Source organism: Peromyscus eremicus, chromosome 14 (genome assembly GCF_949786415.1).
Source record: "Peromyscus eremicus chromosome 14, PerEre_H2_v1, whole genome shotgun sequence".
In the NCBI taxonomy this organism is placed as follows: domain Eukaryota; kingdom Metazoa; phylum Chordata; class Mammalia; order Rodentia; family Cricetidae; genus Peromyscus; species Peromyscus eremicus.
Window position 1 is genome coordinate 75270904 of NC_081430.1, and position 18119 is coordinate 75289022.

The following is an 18119-nucleotide window of genomic DNA, read 5'->3' on the forward strand; positions in this document are numbered from 1 at the left end:
TAATGTCTTCTCTGTGAGCCCTTTGATACTTAGCATCTAAAAGGCCAGACCTGTTTACTAAGAGATAAGTATCACAGTATATTACTTAAATACACCCGTGCTGAGAGGAATAACTGTCTTGAGGATAGCTTTTCCACCCAGCCACCTGGCTGCACCCTCACGCTTGGGATCTGGGTCCCCAGGCTACAGGGAAGAGTTCGGCACGGGAAGCTCATCTTCCGGCCTTCTGATTGGCCAGTTCGCACTCCACTCATTGGGCTCCCGGCTCTGATTGGCCACGGCGGCACCCCCTCGGCCCGCGACTACTTTGTGCCCGGGCGGCGCGGCTGGGTCCTCCCGCTCAACTCGCCCTCTGGGCCGGTTTGAAGTAGTCCTTCGGCCCACGGCTCAGCATCGCGGGCGCCAGGACCCCAGAGTGCGAGCCGGTAGGAAGCATCCTAGGGAAAAGCCTCTCCCTCCCTTCTCCCGTACTCAATAAACTTCCGCCTCTGCAGGGCTGTGGCAACCGCGGCCCGGGGAGGCCGAGCTTCGAACTCGGGCCCTGCAGGGGGGGGTCTTCGTGCGGAGGTGGAGACCGAGCCCGCCGGGTAGCAGGACCGCTCGGAGCACCGCGGTGCCATTGTGTGCTCGCGCTGCAACGGATGAGCAGCGAGAGCATCCCGAAAGTAGCGCGGCGCCCGCTTGAGCTCCAGGGCGCTGCTGGGCCGGGCCGCCGGGGCACGGGGGACTGTGGTTCCCCACAGCCCCGGGCCCTCAGGCTGCCTAACGCCGGTGTGGACCGGAGCCCGAGCCCGCGCGCGCCCGCCCGCTGCCCCGCTGCAACTCGGGTCCCCGCCGTGGCCCGTGGATGCTGCAGCTCCGCTGCCCACCCGCCCAGAGGAAGGGGACGGGGCGGAGCCTGTGCACATGCCAGGGTCGCTGGAGGAGGCCGCGGCCGGCGCATGCGCGCCCTCCCCCAGAAGGCTGGGACGCCGAGGGGGCGCGCGCCCCTGTCCGCGCGTGCACGCTCGCTCGCTTGCTGCCTCGCTCGCTCGCGCCCGCCGGAGGCTTCCCCCGCCTGCGCTCCGGGTCGGAGCCACTCCGGCGCGTGCGCGCGTGGTCTCCGGGCCGACCCCGAGTGGCCGGGTTCCCTCGGCTCCCGGGCCCCCCGCCGCCCCCCTCCCGGCTCCCAGCCAACCCGTCCCTCCCTTTTCCTCCCGGAATGGGGCCGGCGCTGCTCGGGGTCGCGCGCCCTGGACCCGGCTCGCGCTCGGTCTCGCGCTGTCAGCCGCTGCCTGGCTCGCGCCGCCTTGCGCTTTCCCTCAGTCAGTGGCGCCGAAGGCTCCGTTAAGCGGCGGCCGCGGTTCCTGTTTCCGTTTCTTCCTCTCCCTTCAGTCGGGAGTAGCATCCTCCACCCCGCCACCCCTCCCACTCCTCCCGGCGCGGCCAGCTGCAGCTGAAGGCAGTGGCTGTGGCGACGGGGGACGGCGCCGACCGCCTCGCTCCCGCCTCGGGTAAGGGGGCGTTAGGGAGCCGGGGGCCCCCCGCGCGCCGCGGGTTCCAGGACGGGGCGGGCGCGGGCTCTGCGGAGCCGGGGCTCCGGGCGCTCCTTCCTCCTCCCGCCGATCCCAGGCCTGTTGCTGCAACTGCTGCTGCTCATCCAGCGGCCCCGGGAAAAGTGGGGAGGGAGCCCCCGAGATGCCCCGGCGGTGCCTCGGCGCTGGTAAGGGTGAGGGGCGCCGTCGCGTCTCGCATCCCGCCTCAGGGACCGGGGCCTGAGCCCCGGGACCCGAGGGATGGGGGCGGGGTGGGAGGTGTCCCTCAGCGCATCTCTGCACCCACCGCTCCTTTCCCCCGCAGCCGGGTCCCCGCGGTCAGACCGTGGGAAGGTGGCTTCCTTTGCTTGGCGGGGTTTCGGTGTGCACTCCGGGGTCTGGGAATCGGGGTGAACCTGCACCAAGATCCGCTCTGGCGAGTGGCTGAGGCAGGGCAGTTAATGGCTTGGGTGCCTTCGCTATCCCCCTTTCCTTTGATCTGCAAATGACAAGCTGGCGGCTGTGGAGTGTCTCAACTTATTTGGGAAGGTTAAATGAGTCATATCAGTTCAGCGAGGTCTGTCCTGCTGGAGTTGAGGGGCTTTTTCCCTGGCAGCACCTGTTCTCTGGATGTGGGCATTGCAATCTTCAGAGACGGATTTCTTAAGTTAAATGGCATTGTCATGGTTAGGGTTTAGCACCCTGGTAAGCTTTTAGCGTTTTGCCTTAAACATTGAGGCCTTGGAGAAAAGCAAGGAGATTGGTGTTTTTCCTTCTTGTGTCTGATTTTGCACGTTACTTTTAAGACAACACAAGGTGAACCCAGGAAACGATACCCTCCCGTAGATCACTCCGAACTTAAAGGTTTCAGGGAACAAATGCAACGCAAGTTTTATCAGTTTAAGAGTTAAATTTATCACAAGTCACTGACTTTGCCTTTGCTCCGTAGAAACTCTAAGTAGGTCTTATTTTAGTTTTTTTGCTCTTCTTGGGGTTTAGTGCTTATTTTCTTGATTAAAGTTCTATGTTATATGCATACTTCTTTTAAAGGGTGTATCATATATTGTTTTAGGAGAGAAATTATATACTGAAGCAAAGGAGTGAGATGTTGCTGTTCTTTAAGGCAGACTAGAAGTCTGTGCCAATAATTCGGTCCTGTACATTGCTGTCCCTGTGAAATAAGAAGTCCTAATTATCAATACTACAGTGTTTTAGCACATACAAGCATTTGAAATTGCAGGCCGATTAAAAATGTAGGGAACGAGAGATGAATAGGCTATAAGGAGCCTACAAGGGTGGTTGAGAGGCATGGGTTTTCCGTTCGCTGTTCTGTAAATCGAGAATTCTGTTTGAGTTGAAGAGCTGAACAGCTGGAATGAGACTTGCATAGATTGCAGGGACGTGCAGAACTGTCTTTGATCAGATAGTGAGTTAATATGAAGGATGCCTTGTGATCTACTAGGAGGGTGATTCAAAATAATTTAAATATGATACACTACAGATTGTATTTTAAGAATTTTTAAAATTTAAAGTCATTTGAGGTTGTTTTCCTACAAACCAATTTTATTTAAAGTGTATAGAACTGAGACCAAGGCAAGCCTTCTGATTATATAACATGGTCTTTTAAAAAGTAAATTCTAACCAGCTTTTTTTTTTTTTTTAAAGGAGTAACAATGTCCTCAACAGTGATGAATTTTGAAATTTGCTAGTGGGTTACAAAAATTTGTGTTTCTTGTTTGTTTTTTTAAATGCAGTTATTTTAGGTTGGTCTGGAGGGGGAGCTAGTGCCAAAGCAAAGTGTAGCTTAATAGCTGTTTGAACTTTTAAAACATCTAAAACCAGATTTTTATGACCAGGAGAAGTGTACATTTTTCATTAACCAGAGGGCATTGAGGTGGACATATTAACTGTACATAGTTATTTGTGGGGTGCATATATTGGGTATTAGAAATTAGTTTTAAAAATTAATCGTCCTGAATAAAAGGTGTTTAAGTTTCTTGAATTTCTCATGTGCAGTTTCTGAAAGTGTGTGCTGAAACTTGAGTATGTCTTGGCATTTTCTTACTCCTCTTGTGCAGTGCATTAAAATGGAAGATGTGTTCTTGACCCTTCATGCATGCTGAGTGTTTTTGCTTTATAAAATCTGTACTCCCTATAAAGTAAAATAAAAAGCTTCAAGTTGGGTCTTGGAGGGGCAGATACATCCCCCCGTGTAGTGAGTTTTCTCTGTCAGAAATAGATAATTTCAGCAAGGGTAGTTGGACAGCAAAGTCTCAAGGTCGTTTCGTAATCCTATAATATGATGTTAAATTTGTTCGAATATAGAATAGTTATTTTGTGACCTGTGGCATTTTGTTTAATTTCTAAACTATAATGTGTTTGATTTGTTCTTTAGAAGCACACAAAGAAATTGATAATGGTGTGCATTTAAAAATCATTAAAATATTTATTTTTTGAGGATAGTGATTGAGCCTTTTATTATTCACACTCTTCACTTAAGTAAATAGAACCTTACTAGTGCTAATTAAAAAATAGATTTCTTTCCATGCAGTGGTTGTTATTGATTTACTTTATAAATTGCATAGTAAAAACATACTGGTTTAACTAAATGATAGATGCACACATTTTATAGCACACTTACGTATCTGGAAGTATTTTATTTTCCAAATGCAAGATTTTAAAAAATGTTAGTACATTTCTTCCTTAAAAGGAAACAAAAATAAGATAGTAAGCAACTCTGAAAACAGAGGAGTACTCTCTATATGTGTCTGAATTTGGTGCTTTTCAGCGGAATAAGACAGGAGTGAGGATGGGTACAGGATTCCCTTTGGTTCTCTTATTCTCTGGCTTACATTTCTCCCCCACAAAGTAGAACGGATTGCTGTTTGAATTGTTTTTCCCTTGTAGTTCATTGTAATGAGACAATCAAACGGGTTTAAAAGTAAACACATACTTACAACTAATTCTTAAAGAGCCTTTTAAAAAATCCCCGGGAGACTATAGAATTTATAGGATACTGTACATTTTCCTTTTAGTATAATATGGGTCAAACAGGGGTTGTGGAATTAGGCCATGCATGTCAGTTGAAGAGTTTTTCTTGTACACCACAGAATGCTTAGTGATAAAGGGTTATTTTCATTTACATTGCTTGTCTACTTTCTGTTCTGAGGCAGGATCTTACTCTATAGCCGTCATTGGCCTGGCAGTCACTGGATATAGCTCAGGTTGGCCTTGAACTCATCCTGCCAAGTTCTGGGATTATATACATAGGGCATTACACCTTTTTTTTTTTTTCCCCTCACGAAGGCTTTATTTGCCAAACCTAATACCTCACCACATGCTTTACTACCTAAAACAATAATTCTTTGTAATTTTTTTTTTTTTTGCCAGAAAATGACATTGTAAGGGGGAAATATCATTTAAACAAGATGCCAAATCTTATTAATACTTAGAACTAGAAGAAATGTGCCTAGGGTATAGATAGCACAAACGAACGGGCTAGGGGAATGCAGCCTAGTTGGTGCAGTGCTTGCCTAACGTGCATAAAGTATCAGATAGGATCTTGATCCCTAGCGCTGTATAAATGGGATGTGGAGTTAAAGGCAAGATGGTTAGAAGTTTAAGACTAGCTAGGGGTAGAGACATTGTCTTAAACCAACAAATAGGAAAACAAGACCAGAAAGACAAAAACAAAGCAAAACAAAAAAATCTTCCTCACAGACCAAATACAACCATCAAACTAAATGTATTCCAATGTTTATAAATGATTTGATTTTATAATTACTTCATATATTTCTAATACAATTGATAGTAAATTTAGCTTATTGATGAAGATGGGAAATACTTAATAGCTTCTCTACTGAATCTAGTGTCTGGGGCTTGTCCTTGAAGACAGGCTCAGAGAATCAGAGCCTGGTTGATAAGCTTGTCTTTGCGTTTCATTTTGTTTTTGTCTTACTCTGTAGCCTGGGCTGGCCTCAAATTTGCTGTGATCCTCACATCAGACTTGTGAGTGCTGGGATTGGGATTGCAGTCATATGTCACCAGGTCCTGTTCTATCTTTATCTTTATGATGTATTTTCCTCTTAGGTTCATAGACTTTTCAGGTAAAACTTTAGTTGATGTTGTTGCATAGATTTGTTCTAATGATTTCATTTTTTAAAATTTTTTTTGAAGAAAAGACAAAAGACCAGTTTTTTTTTTAAAAATTTATTTATTTAATCTTTTAACATTGTTAAGTGAAGATCATTGTATTTCATTTGAAAAGGGTTATGAGATGGTGAGTTTGTATCTCAGTGGTGGAACATGTGCTTAACTCCAAAATCAACAGAGGAAGGTAGTATGGGATTAGAAAAGTTGCCAGTTAACATTATTGTCTCCTAATTTCCTGGAATGCATGCTTTTGTCTCTTATGTTATTTCTGTCTTTGTTCATAGAGTTCCTGACTACAAGGAGCTGTTTTTTAAGAAAATGAATTATTTATCTTTGTGTACCTCTTTGCAATAATACATTGTAAAAAGCAAAACAGAACACAAGATTCACTAAAGAGAACTCCATCTAAAATGAACATCCGTGTTCCCTGTCCATGGGAGTTCACAGGGAGAGAGTGTCTGATAACTAGAGCCTTACTCATGTAGGATCAGACTGGTTCAGTTGAGTAGCAAGTGGTTACCATTTTTTTTTTTTTTTTCCAAGACAGGGTTTCTCTGTGTAGCTTTGCGCCTTTCCTGGCACTCACTTGGTAGTCCAGGCTGGCCTCAAACTCACAGAGATCCATCTGGCTCTGCCTCCCGAGTGCTGGGATTAAAGGCGTGAGCCATCACCGCCCGGCTAAGTGGTTACCATTTTGATGTCTTGCCTTTGAGTATTTCATTCATTCACAAATCAAATGTCAAAAGATTATAATTTTGAGAAAACTACTAAGAATCAGCTAAGCCATGATAAACATTTTGTTCTCTTTTTAAACATAAGTTTTAGATTTTTCTTTTTCTTTTTTTTTGTTTTTTGTTTTTTTTTTTTGTTTTTCGAGACAGGGTTTCTCTGTGTAGCTTTGCGCCTTTCCTGGAACTCACTTGGTAGCCCAGGCTGGCCTCGAACTCACAGAGATCCACCTGGCTCTGCCTCCCGAGTGCTGGGATTAAAGGCGTGCGCCACCACCGCCCGGCTTTAGATTTTTCTTATTCTTTTAGAAAGGTTAACAAAATTCTAGGGCTTAGGAAGGTGGTTACTGAAGTTCTTGAGGCCAAAAAATCCCTTCCTTTCCTTGTTAAATTGATCCTCATGGCTTAAGGAATGGAGGGTTACTGAGGAACCCTGACTGCTTCCTCTTACAGAATTACAGCTATCTTGGCCTTCATTATCCAAATATTAGCACACCTTGACACTGTATATAGATTGTCAGGTGTGGGTATAATCAGAGATATATGTTACTTTTCATTTGTAAGTATCCCAAAATACTGATGGTCTCATTGCTGAGTAAGTATGTCTGCTAAAAATAGCCAAATGATGAACTAAAGAAACCTGCTAATGTACAGTTAAGAGCAGTTAGTTCCTCCCAATAAAAAAAGATGCTATTAGTGCTCAACTGTAATGACACAAAGGTATAATGAAAAATGAGATCAACAAAAATGTCCATTTTATAACAGTTTTAGCAGACCAGGTAGCAGGTAAGAATAATTCCTGAAATCTGTAACTGTTTGCAGAGGATTAGAGCAGTGCAGATAATACCCCAAATGAACTAATGACAAGCAGTGTTTTTTTAATCAAGAATTGTATGCAGATTTCCTCAGTATATTTTTATACAGTTTCTATTATTGTCTGCTTCCATTGCAAATGAAAAGATAGAAAGTCAGTTCCCTATTTTGGGATCTGGAAAAGGAAAAGGACCTGGCATATAGAAAGAAGCTTGCTTGTTTATTTAGTGTCTTGCTTTGTAGCCTGGCCACCTCTGAACTAGTGATCTTGCCTTTGCCTCCTGCCTCCCTGGTGCTTGTATTCCTGTATGCACCATCCCACCCAGCTATTTATTTTAAAAAGGAAAAGGAAAAAAAAAATACTCCTAGTTTTATTGAGATATAATTGGCAAATAAAAATTATATATTTAAAGTGGATAACGTTATTGATATATATGTGAAATTTAAGAAAAGACTACTGCAGTAAAACATGTCATATAATAACTGTTTCTTATATGGTAAGAACATTTACAATTTCTCTTAGCAGATTTCAGGTGTGCGTGACTGTGGTGCTATGTACCATCACCAAATGTGCATTAGATTTCTAGACTGTATTTGTCCTGCATAAAGCATGCTGCAGTGGAACTTTGTGCCCTTCCTCAGCACCTCTCCATTTCTTCTTTGCCCTGAGTCCCTGGTACCTACCATCAATTTCCTGCTTCTCTGAGTTTGCCTTCATAAAATCCCACATTCAAATGACCTCCTCATACAGTGTTTGTTTTTCTGTAACTTTGTTTGTTTCACTTTGTATGATGTTCCCCACATTCATCTTAACAACATTGTCGAGGAGGCAGAAACTTAGTTATCCTTTTAGTGTCTCTCCCCCCTCAGTCTAGGTCTGAAAATGACGTTAACATAAAATGGATGAGTAGAAGAAACACATACAAATTTATTTAGTGCAGGTCTTCTACACTGACCCCTCATCAGGAAACGAAGACCTAGAGACAGAGTGGAACTCTTACATGGTCAGTTGGCAGCTTGTGAAAAGTTAGCTAAGTTGTATGGGGTGGCTGAATAAATAAGAGATCCTTTAACAAACTTTGTACACAGTTCTCTTGGTTTCAGCTTACCAACTTTGATAAGTATGTTGGCTTGCTTTTTTAGTACAGGGAAGGCATTTTTTCCACATGGGAATTTCATTTCCACTTTTAAGAAAAAGATGGAAGGTCAGAGTGGTTTTTTTGCACCTGCTTTTTTTTTTTTTTAATACCAATATACTAAAAAGCCTTATTTATAGATAGGATTTTCTTTTTAAAGTTTTTTTTTGATCTATTTTAATTTATTTATGTTTGTGTTTAAGAGTATCTATGGAAGCCAGAAGAAGGCATTGGATTCCCTGGAGCTAGAGTTACAGGTCATGAGCTGTTCAGTGTGGGTGTTGGGGATCAAACTTTGGTCCTCTGGAAGAGCAGCAAGTGCTTTTAATTGTTGAGCACCTCTTCAGCCCCATATTTTATAACTTTTAAAGGCCGAATAAAGTTCCATTTTACACGAATGCGCATGCACATGCATTTGGTCTCTATGTGCCTGAATTCGGTCTAGAGAACTGGGTTGTAGCTCAGGTTCGTTACCTTTGTCTAGTATTTATGAGGTGTTTGGTTCTGTCTTCAATATTGCACAGGCAAAACAGTAACACCCCTTTCCAGCAAACCAAGAATTGGAACTCGTGTAGACTTTTCCACTAAAAAATGTGTTAACTATTTACAAAGCGTTCACACTGTATTTGGTATTGTGTATTGTAAATAATCATCTGTGTAAAGTATATAGTAGCAAAGTATAAAGTGGGGTTCTGTGCATCCTACTACAGGTTATATGCAAATACTGTGCCCTTTTATATAAGGCACTTGGGCGTCTGTGGTTTTAGTTATCAGTGGGAGGGGCTATTTTAGAGCTTACTCCCCCCCCTCTCCCCAGATGCTGAGAGACTGGTGTATTTTTTTTTGTTTGTTCATTCTTTTCTCTCTCTCTTTCTTGAGACAGTATTTCACCATATAACCTTGGCTGGCCTGGAGCTCTCTAACTCCCAGAGTTTGGCCTGCCTCTGCCTCCTGAGTGCTGGGATTAAGGTGTGGGCCCCAAGCCCCACCCTGGCAGGTGACTCACTTATCTACTGGTGATTTCACCTAGGTTGGTTCTCTATTTTAGCTGTTAGAGATAATGCTACAGTAAATATGGGCACAGAGATGTCTTTGACATACCGGTTTCATTCTCTTTGTATGTATACCCAGAAGTGGGTCACTAGAGCGTATGTTGATTCTATGTTTAAGTTTTAGAGGACCCTCCAGAATGGCTGTACCAGCTGTACCAGTTCACATGGCTACCAGCAGTCTAAGAAGGGTTTCCTTCTCTTCATATTCGTATCCAGTCTTGCTGTCATGTCTGTTTGTGGTTAACTCTTATCTTAAAATAAGAGTTTGTTATCCTTCTATGGAATTTTCTTATTTTAAGTTACCATAATAATTTAGGGAGTTACTCTGTTTCTTGCTACATAGTCCAGACTGGCCATGAACTGTGGATACTTTTACCTCAGCCTCCCTCTTCAGATACTGAGGATGTGTGTCACCACACCTGTTTAGTAGTCACTTTTAACAGGTGTGAGATCGTGGTTTTGATTTGCGTTTCTTCATTGTGTTCTTCTTGAAAAATTCTTATTTAGGTCCTTTTGCCTACTTTTAAAATTAGGTTATTTGTATTCCTGCTGTTGAGTTGAATTTCTTATCCACTGTGTTCCTTCTCAGTAATTTTATTCTTCTATTTTTTTTAAAGAAAAAAAACCACATTTATTTGGAACTAATTAAGATTACAATCTAGGAAGCTGGGCATGATAGTATATACCTGTCAATTCTGCAGAGGCTGAGGAAGGAGGGCCAATGAGACCCTGCTTAAAAATAAATAAACAAACAAATTACAAACTGGGAAAATGCAGATTTAAAGCAGTTTTGAAAATTTGCTTCACCTTGCTGTCCTTCTCTTTCTCTCCCCCCACTTCTTTTATTTTTTACTTTCATTGATTCTTTGTGGATTCCACATCATGCATGCCAGTCCTACTTCTCTCCCTGTCCTTTCACATCCACCCTCTGCCCTTGCAACCTCCTCACCTCCAAACAAAACCAAATTAAAAAAACCAAAACCAAAACCGAAAACCAAACAAAACAAAGAAACAAAACAAAACAAAAACAAAAAAGAATCTTGTTGTGGAAGCTGTAGTGTGGCCTGTCGAGACACACAGTTTACCCTTTTGTCTGTTCATTGTTACTTGCAAGTGTTCATTACCATGGGTCTGGCTCAAGGCCTTTGGTTTCTGCTACACCACTGATAATGGGCTATCACTGGGACTCATCTTGGTTTTCCTGTTGTTGTCCTGTGTCATGGAGACTCTGCTGTTTTGGATCTGTAGGTTTGTCCCCTTCACATGCTCCAACAGTTGGTAGATTCAGTGGTTGTTGGGGTGGGCCAACACATAGCCCTGGTTCTGTACTCCCTAGATGAGCTCTCCAGTACTGCCTTGGCTAGCTCACCCAATGCAGCTTTACTGTTTTGCCCAGGCAAGGTGCAGGCCCCTCTCTCCTGATTGCTGTAGGGGGCGTGGTGGGGGTGGCGGAGTCAGCTCTCATGCCCTCAGGGCTGGCTCACCTGTGACCCCAACAACAGGGTCAGCTCTAGTGTACTGCCCATGTAGGGTAAAGGCCTGCTCTCCTATACGCTGTAGCTAGTGTAGGGCAGGGCTACTTCTCTCTTATGACCCAGGGGCTAGTCCCCCTCTCCCCCTTTCTTTTTTTTTTTGCTTTTTTGAGACAGGGTTTCTCTGTGTAGTTTTGGTGCCTGTCCTGGATCTTCTTGCTCTGTAGACCAGGCTGGCCTCGAACTCACAGAGATCTGCCTGGCTCTGCCTCCTGAGTGCTGGGATTAAAGGCGTGCTCCACCACCCGGAAAAATTCTCTTAATTTTTTTTTTTAAAGATTTATTAGCTGCATGTACATCTGCATGCCAGAAGAGGGCATCAGATCACTCTCATTATAGATGGTTGTGAGCCACTGTTTGGTTGCTGGGAATTGAACTCAGGCCCTCTGGAAGATCAGCCAATGCTCTTAACAGCTAAGCCATCTCTCCAGGCCCCTTTCTTTTCCTTCAAAGCTAGGTAGATAATCTCTGGTATTTTCCTTGACTGTATCTTAACTCTGTAACTACTATCCTTAAATAGAGTCATATTCTGAATAATATAAAGAAATGGGCCATGTCTGCTATGGTCTTAATGTTTGTGTACCCCTAAATCACATGCTAACATGTTGAAACCAACCTTCATAGTAAGTAATAAGAGGTGTGCAGACTTTGAAAAGTGGTTAGGTGGTAAGGCCAGAGCTCTCTAGAATGTGATTAGTGCCAAGGGAACCTATCCATTCTTCCTGCTAGAGAGAATTTGATGAGCTGTTGAGATGGCTTAGAGGTTTTTGTTTTTTTTTTTTTTTTTTTTTGGGTTTTTCGAGACAGGGTTTCTCTGTGTAGCTTTGCGCCTTTCCTGGGACTCACTTGGTAGCCCAGGCTGGCCTCGAACTCACAGAGATCCGCCTGGCTCTGCCTCCCGAGTGCTGGGATTAAAGGCGTGCGCCACCACCGCCCGGCGGCTTAGAGGTTAAAAGTACTTGCTCCACAAGCCTCAGTTTAAATCTCCAGATTCCTGGGTGGAGGAGTGAACCAGCTCCTGAAGGTTATCCTCTGACCTTTGCACACCCCTGCTTGCACTCACACACATCTTACACACACACACACACACACACTAAAATAATAATGATAAAAGAAGGTGCCTTCTGTGTAGCAGAACCAGCCCTCACCAGACGTCTTGATCTGAGCCTTGAACTTTGATCTTTGTATTGCCCTGTCTTGGGATCAACACATTTCTGTTCTTCATAAATTGCTCAGTATCAAGTATGTTGTTATAGCATCCTGAACAAACTAAGGCATGCTATACAAGAGGATTCAGCAGTGAATAAATTTGGGTCTGCTTGGAATTACTATCACTGGGCAATTAAACATTTTCATGAGTATTATTTTAGTTCATGTGCGTATTTCTGAGAACAGTTAGTGCTTCTCTTTCCCCCCTTTTGAGATAGGGTTTCTGGCCCAGGCTGGCCTTATACTTACTCCTGCCCTGCCTCCTGAGTGCTGGACTTGCAGGTGCTCACCACTGTGCTTGAGAATGGGGAGACTTTGGTTGTGAAGATGAGAAAAAGACTGTGCTGCTTTATTATTTTGCTTTGTGCGTAAAAGGCGGGCTATAACAGTTTTAGCTTAAATTTGTGCCAACCTGGGCTCAAAGTAGTCAGATAGAATTGGGCTGTTTTTCAAAGAAAAAAAAGCATGGCTATTGCAGGGGAAACAGACTTAGAGCAGAGCTGATAGGTAACAGGCTAGGACAAAGATGCTTACGTGGGTGCTTAAAAACATAGGAGTGTGTATGCATGTCTGTGTATATATGTAAGTGTGTCTGTAGCAGGAGTGAACAACAGACTTGAGTAGGCTGGTGTCAGGTATATGCCAAAGAGCTAAAGTGCATTTTCCATGCAGTATGAAAAAGAGTGAATAGTGAAATTTAAAGATCAGAGTGCCATAATTATTTTCAGATATTTAGTAACTTGACTCAGAAACCTTTAGGACTTCTTGTATTATTGATAATAGTAGGAAGTATGATTATAAAACTATTGAAATTTATTTTTGCCCAACACTGTAGAATACATGAGTGGTAACCCACAGAGCAGAGCTCTGTGGAGGAGGGGAATATAGTTATAAATATATTGTAATGGTGGTATTATTATAGCAGCATAAGAAAAATTGTTTCATATTTCATAGTCACACTTTTTGCACAAAAGTGTTATTTCTAAATTAGGTAAGCCACTTTATAATGGCCAGAAATATCCCAAAATCAAAACAATATTTAATGTATGAAGATTTGTCACTTCTGACAATATTATAAAAACCGTGTTAAGATTCTTAAGCATTTGCAAAAGTTGGATCTTGATGCTTTTAGCAGTGATAGCATTTTAGGAATAAGTACAGTGCTTCCTACAGGAACTGTGGGATGCTGTTTTGGTATATGGTATGCCATACTTGTTCTAAAATGACCTACTGAATTGAATACATATAAAGTGTCTAAGAATTCACTGTGTAATCAGAAAAGCCCCAATATACTTATACTTTTCAGGTCTTCAGAATATCAAAGTCGATCTGGATTTAGTCATAATCCCAGGCTTGTAATCCCAACAGGTAGGAACTGATTCAGGATGATTGAGTTCAAGGCTAACCTCAGCTACATAATGAGTTCCTGGCCAGCTTTAGTTACATAGTAAGAGCCAAGGGCTGGAAATGCCACATAAGTGATAGAGCATTTGTGTGGCATACTCAAGTCCATGACTGAGTTTAATCCCCAGCAAAAAAGAGAATGACCTATCATGTTCTCCCAGGGAATATTTGTTTTCAGTAGTAATAAATGTTATATGATACAGCTTTTTCAAATTTAAAAGTCCTGTTCTTGATACATTTCTCTCAAATACTTGTTAAAATAGATGTTATGAATTAAAATTTTGTTTTGTTTTTGAGACAGTGTTGCTGTGGGATGTCCTGTATGCTGTGAATATATGTTGCTATGATTGATTGATAAATAAAATGCTGATTGGCCAGTAGCCAGACAGGAAGTTTAGGCGGGACAAGGAGAGAGGAGAATTCTGGGAAGTGGGAGGCTGAGGCAGGGAGATGCTGCCAGCTGCCATGATGCCAGGCAGGACCAGGAAAACTCTAGCTACACAGTGTCTCACTGTGTAATCAACTTTGGTCCTCTTGCCTCAGCTTCCTAACTTCTGGGATTATAGGCATGCATTGCCATGTCCAGATCTGTCAAGTTCCTCCTTTCCATATCCCATCTCTCCCTAGCCTTTGGTTTTTGACATGTCTCACTACTGTGTAGCCCAGGCTGGCCTGGAATTCTCTATGTAGATTGTTATGGGATGTTTGTACACTGTGTGAAGATATTTTGCTGTGATTTGTGTGAAGATATTTTGCTGTGATTGGTTTAATAAAGAGCTCAACAGCCAATAGCTAGGCTGGGACTTCCAGGTAGAGAGAAAACGTAGGAGATGAATCTAGGCATGTGAGTGTCAGGAGACACAGAAGAAGGAGGATGGGCAATATGTGACAAAACGTAAATTAATAGAAATGGGTTAATTTAAGTTATAAGAGCTAGTTAGGAACAAGCCTAAGCTATAGGCTGAGCTTTCATAATTAATAACTGATGTGTCATTATTTGGGAGCTGGCTGGCGGGATAGAGAAGGACTTGTTACAGTAGACCAAGTTGGTTTTGGACTTCCAAAGGTCTCTTTGTTTCTGCCTCCCCAGTGCTGGGATTAAAGACATGTATCATCATGCCAGCATCTTTCCTCTTATCCCAGGCTGGCCTTAAATTCATTATGTAGCAGCAGATAAATTTGAGCTTCAATCGTCCTGCTTTCACTTTGGAGTGTTGAGATTACTGGTGTATGCTACCAAGCTCATTTTATGACACCAAGGCCAGTTTTTGTGGTACTGGGAATGGAACCAAGAGCTTTGTTTATGTTAGGCAAGCACTCTACTAACTGAGCCATACCCCCTGTTAAATGTTTCTTGAGAAATCAAATAGAACTTTTATATCTATACAAAGCAGCAGAGCAAAACAAGAATCACATTAAAGTAGTAGTGTTATAACAGCAAAAATTAGCTGGGACCATATGCAATAGAAAAGAAGCATAATATCACTACCTTAGATCAGATATAGAAAACTGATTTTAAAAGAATAGCAATTAAATACACTGAAGAATTTGTGAACATGAGATGAACAATTAATTAGAGAATATTCTGTTAACTAGGAGAGGTGGTATACACCTGTAATTTCAGCTACTTGGGAGACTGAGGCAGGAAGATCATGAATTTGAGGCCAGCCTAGGCAACATGTGGTGATCCAGACTTGGTTATTAAGAGAGAAAGAGATCAAGAGCAAAAGAGAGAGATTGTAAAATACTAACACAGGTTAGTTCTTTTCCATTTTTCATAAGGGCTGTTTCAAACCCTTTCCAGTAGCTGGTCATGGTGGTGCAGGCCTTTAATCCCAGGACTTGAGAGGGAGAGGCAGGGACTCGTAGATCTCTGAATTTGAGCCAACTTGGTCTACATAGTGAGTTCCAGGCCATCCTGAGCTACTTAGTAGTGAGACTCTGTTAACAAAATAACCCCCCAAACTCTTTATAGTATCTGATTGTAGGATACAGCTTTTAGACATTGAAGGTTGATCCAGTTACCCCTGCACCCCCCCCCCCTTTTTTTTTTTTTTGAGTAAAGAGATTAAGGCCATGCTTGTTGCCTACCTTATACCTTATGGTTACTTTTTTTTCCTCTTAGAAAGTTTGATTGATTGATTTATTTAGAGACAGGGTTTCACTATGTAGCCCTGGCTGTCCTAAAACTTGCTTTGTAGACCAGACTGGCTTGGAATTCACAAAGATCTGCCTGCCTTCTGCTTCCCTAGTGCTGGCATTAAAGATGTGAACATCTATAACTGATCCATTGCTACCATTTTTATTTCATCTACTTGTTAAAATCTGTAGGTCCATTGATTAATTTGTCATTTTTAATTTCATTTTCCTCAAATATCTTTACTAGCCTAAGACAAAAATCTAAGATTTCCTATTCGTTCATCCTTTCCATCACCTCTAAAGGCAGGAGAATGGCATGTCTTTCTTTCGTCCATTTTGTTTCCTTCTTTCTCACTAAAACTGTCCCCTCTGTTATTGCCAGTGACTTTAATTGCCAAATAGGGACTCTTTGTAAAAACCTTGCTTCAGATTTTGAGTTCTTTTTTCTTCCTGCATTCTTCTAATTTTGTAGCCTTCTTATTTCTTCTATGGGATATAGCAACTCCTCTGTTCATTTACAAGGCTAACTTGTTGCATTTGACTTAAACAGTTTTGTTTTCTCTAGTTTCCTTAAAAAAAAAAAAAAAGTATAGTGTATGTGATCCTGCATGGGTTTATGCTTACCACATGCAGGTGTTCAGGAGCTCTTAGTGGCCAGAAGAGGGCATAGGATCCTTTGGAACTGGAGTTACAGGTAGTTGTGAGCTGTCAGGTGAGTGCTGGGAACTGAACCTTGGTTCTCTGAAAGAGCAGTCAATACTCTTAACCACCGAGCCATCTCTCCAGCCTTCAGTTTCTCTAGTTACTTTTCCTTGGGATGGTACCTGTTCCTTTAGCTTTAGTGACAACACTATTTTTCAGATGCTTCCGATACTGTTAAGCTCCAGTTTCCAGCCTGGATGTTGCCACATGATTGTCTTTCCACCAAGCTCAACATGACTATATTTGAATTTTCTTTATTCTAAAATGTATTATTCCTCTTAGCTTTCCTTTTTCTATTATTGATTTATTCTTCCCATTTCCCATACTTGAATTCTGAGTCATCTTTGAGTGACTCACATCTTTTCTGAATGAATAAGAATAATAGAGGAATCAGATCCATTCTGCTATGAAACAACTGTGTATTCTGTTACTACAGCGTTTCTCTACTTCATCTGCTCTTTTCTGTATCATATTATAGTATAATGACTCAGAGTCTCATTACCACTCTAACATAAATAATTATAGTTTAATAATTGCTATGCTAGAGGGAGAGGAGGCAGAGAATTTTCTTTTTCATGTAAGTGTGTATGGTGTATATATTTGGGTGTATGCATGCTTGCATCTCTCTCTCTCTCTCTCTCTCTCTCTCTCTCTCTCTCTCTCTCTCTCTCTCTCTCTGTAGTCTCAAGAATGACATGGGGGTGCTCTTCCTCAATAGCTCTCCACCTTATATACTGAGTGAGGGTCAATTATTGAACCTGGAGTTCTCTATTTTGACCAATATGGCCAGCTTGCTCCAGGGATCTATACTTTCTATGTGCTGGCATTATGGGGGCTACCATGCCTACCTGGCTTTTTATGAGGTTTCTGGGGATCCAACTCTGGCCCTCATTCTTGTGAGGTAGGAACTTGACCAACTGAGACTTCTCATAAGCCCTTTCTCTCTTTTTGAGGTAGAGTCTCACTGTAGCCTAGGCTGGCCTGGAACTGATATTTCTCCTCTGTACTATGTGGTGAGATTATAGGTGTGTGCACCACACCTGGTTCCAGAGGTACTTTTACTAACGTGTGGCGAGTAGGAGTTGTTATATTAAAGGAAGTGACTACTTAGAGGTGTATGACATGAGTTAACTCATGACTTAATCCTACTACAGCTGTGTTTCTTTTCCTGATGCTGTATGTCAGACTGTCTTCAGATATTGGTTAAAATAAGTGAATGAGCATGTAAACGCAGAGCAACACAAAGTAACATACATCTCATTTCCTAGTGAAAGTAGAGTGGCCCAATGTAAGATGTGAAAAGTAAGTGCTACCTACTGTGAAGTCTTACAACTGACTAAAATTTACGTCGAAAGCTATTTGAAGGTTCCTGACTACTTGGAGAGTCAATCTTCAATGTGTAACTAGTCTTAGTCTGTTTATGTGTGATTTTCTCTTTTACTTCTGTCTCATTTCACATGTTTGTGATTGCAGGATTGGCTACTATCTTTATACTAATAAACATTAATACTCAAACTGAAGGTCACACAAGCAAATAGACAATTTATTATCTTAGCTTCCCTAGAGAAACAAAACATTTGGTACTTTTAAAATAGGAAGCATTAAAAACACTTTAAAACAGCTTAAACAGAAAGGTAATTTATTTGCTACATAAGTAGGAAGAATAGTACTATATCAATCCAGGAACACCAGATCAAGAAATTAGATACTTTTAAGGTACTTTTCATTTCCTGGCTTC

At 42.2% G+C, this 18119-nt stretch overlaps 1 protein-coding gene across 2 annotated transcripts in view; it reads left to right on the forward strand.

The window, feature by feature from the left end:
* Nucleotides 1-309: 309 nt before the first annotated feature.
* Nucleotides 310-18119, forward strand: part of Fut8 (fucosyltransferase 8) — a 215861-nt gene continuing 198051 nt past the window's right edge. Inside the window, exon 1 of one of the 2 annotated variants that reach the window (XM_059279485.1) lies at nucleotides 310-425. The gene's annotated coding sequence lies outside the window, so the exon portion shown is untranslated. Of the gene's footprint in view, nucleotides 426-1163; nucleotides 1494-18119 lie in introns of those variants that run through there. The other variant, XM_059279484.1, reaches the window with a different exon arrangement.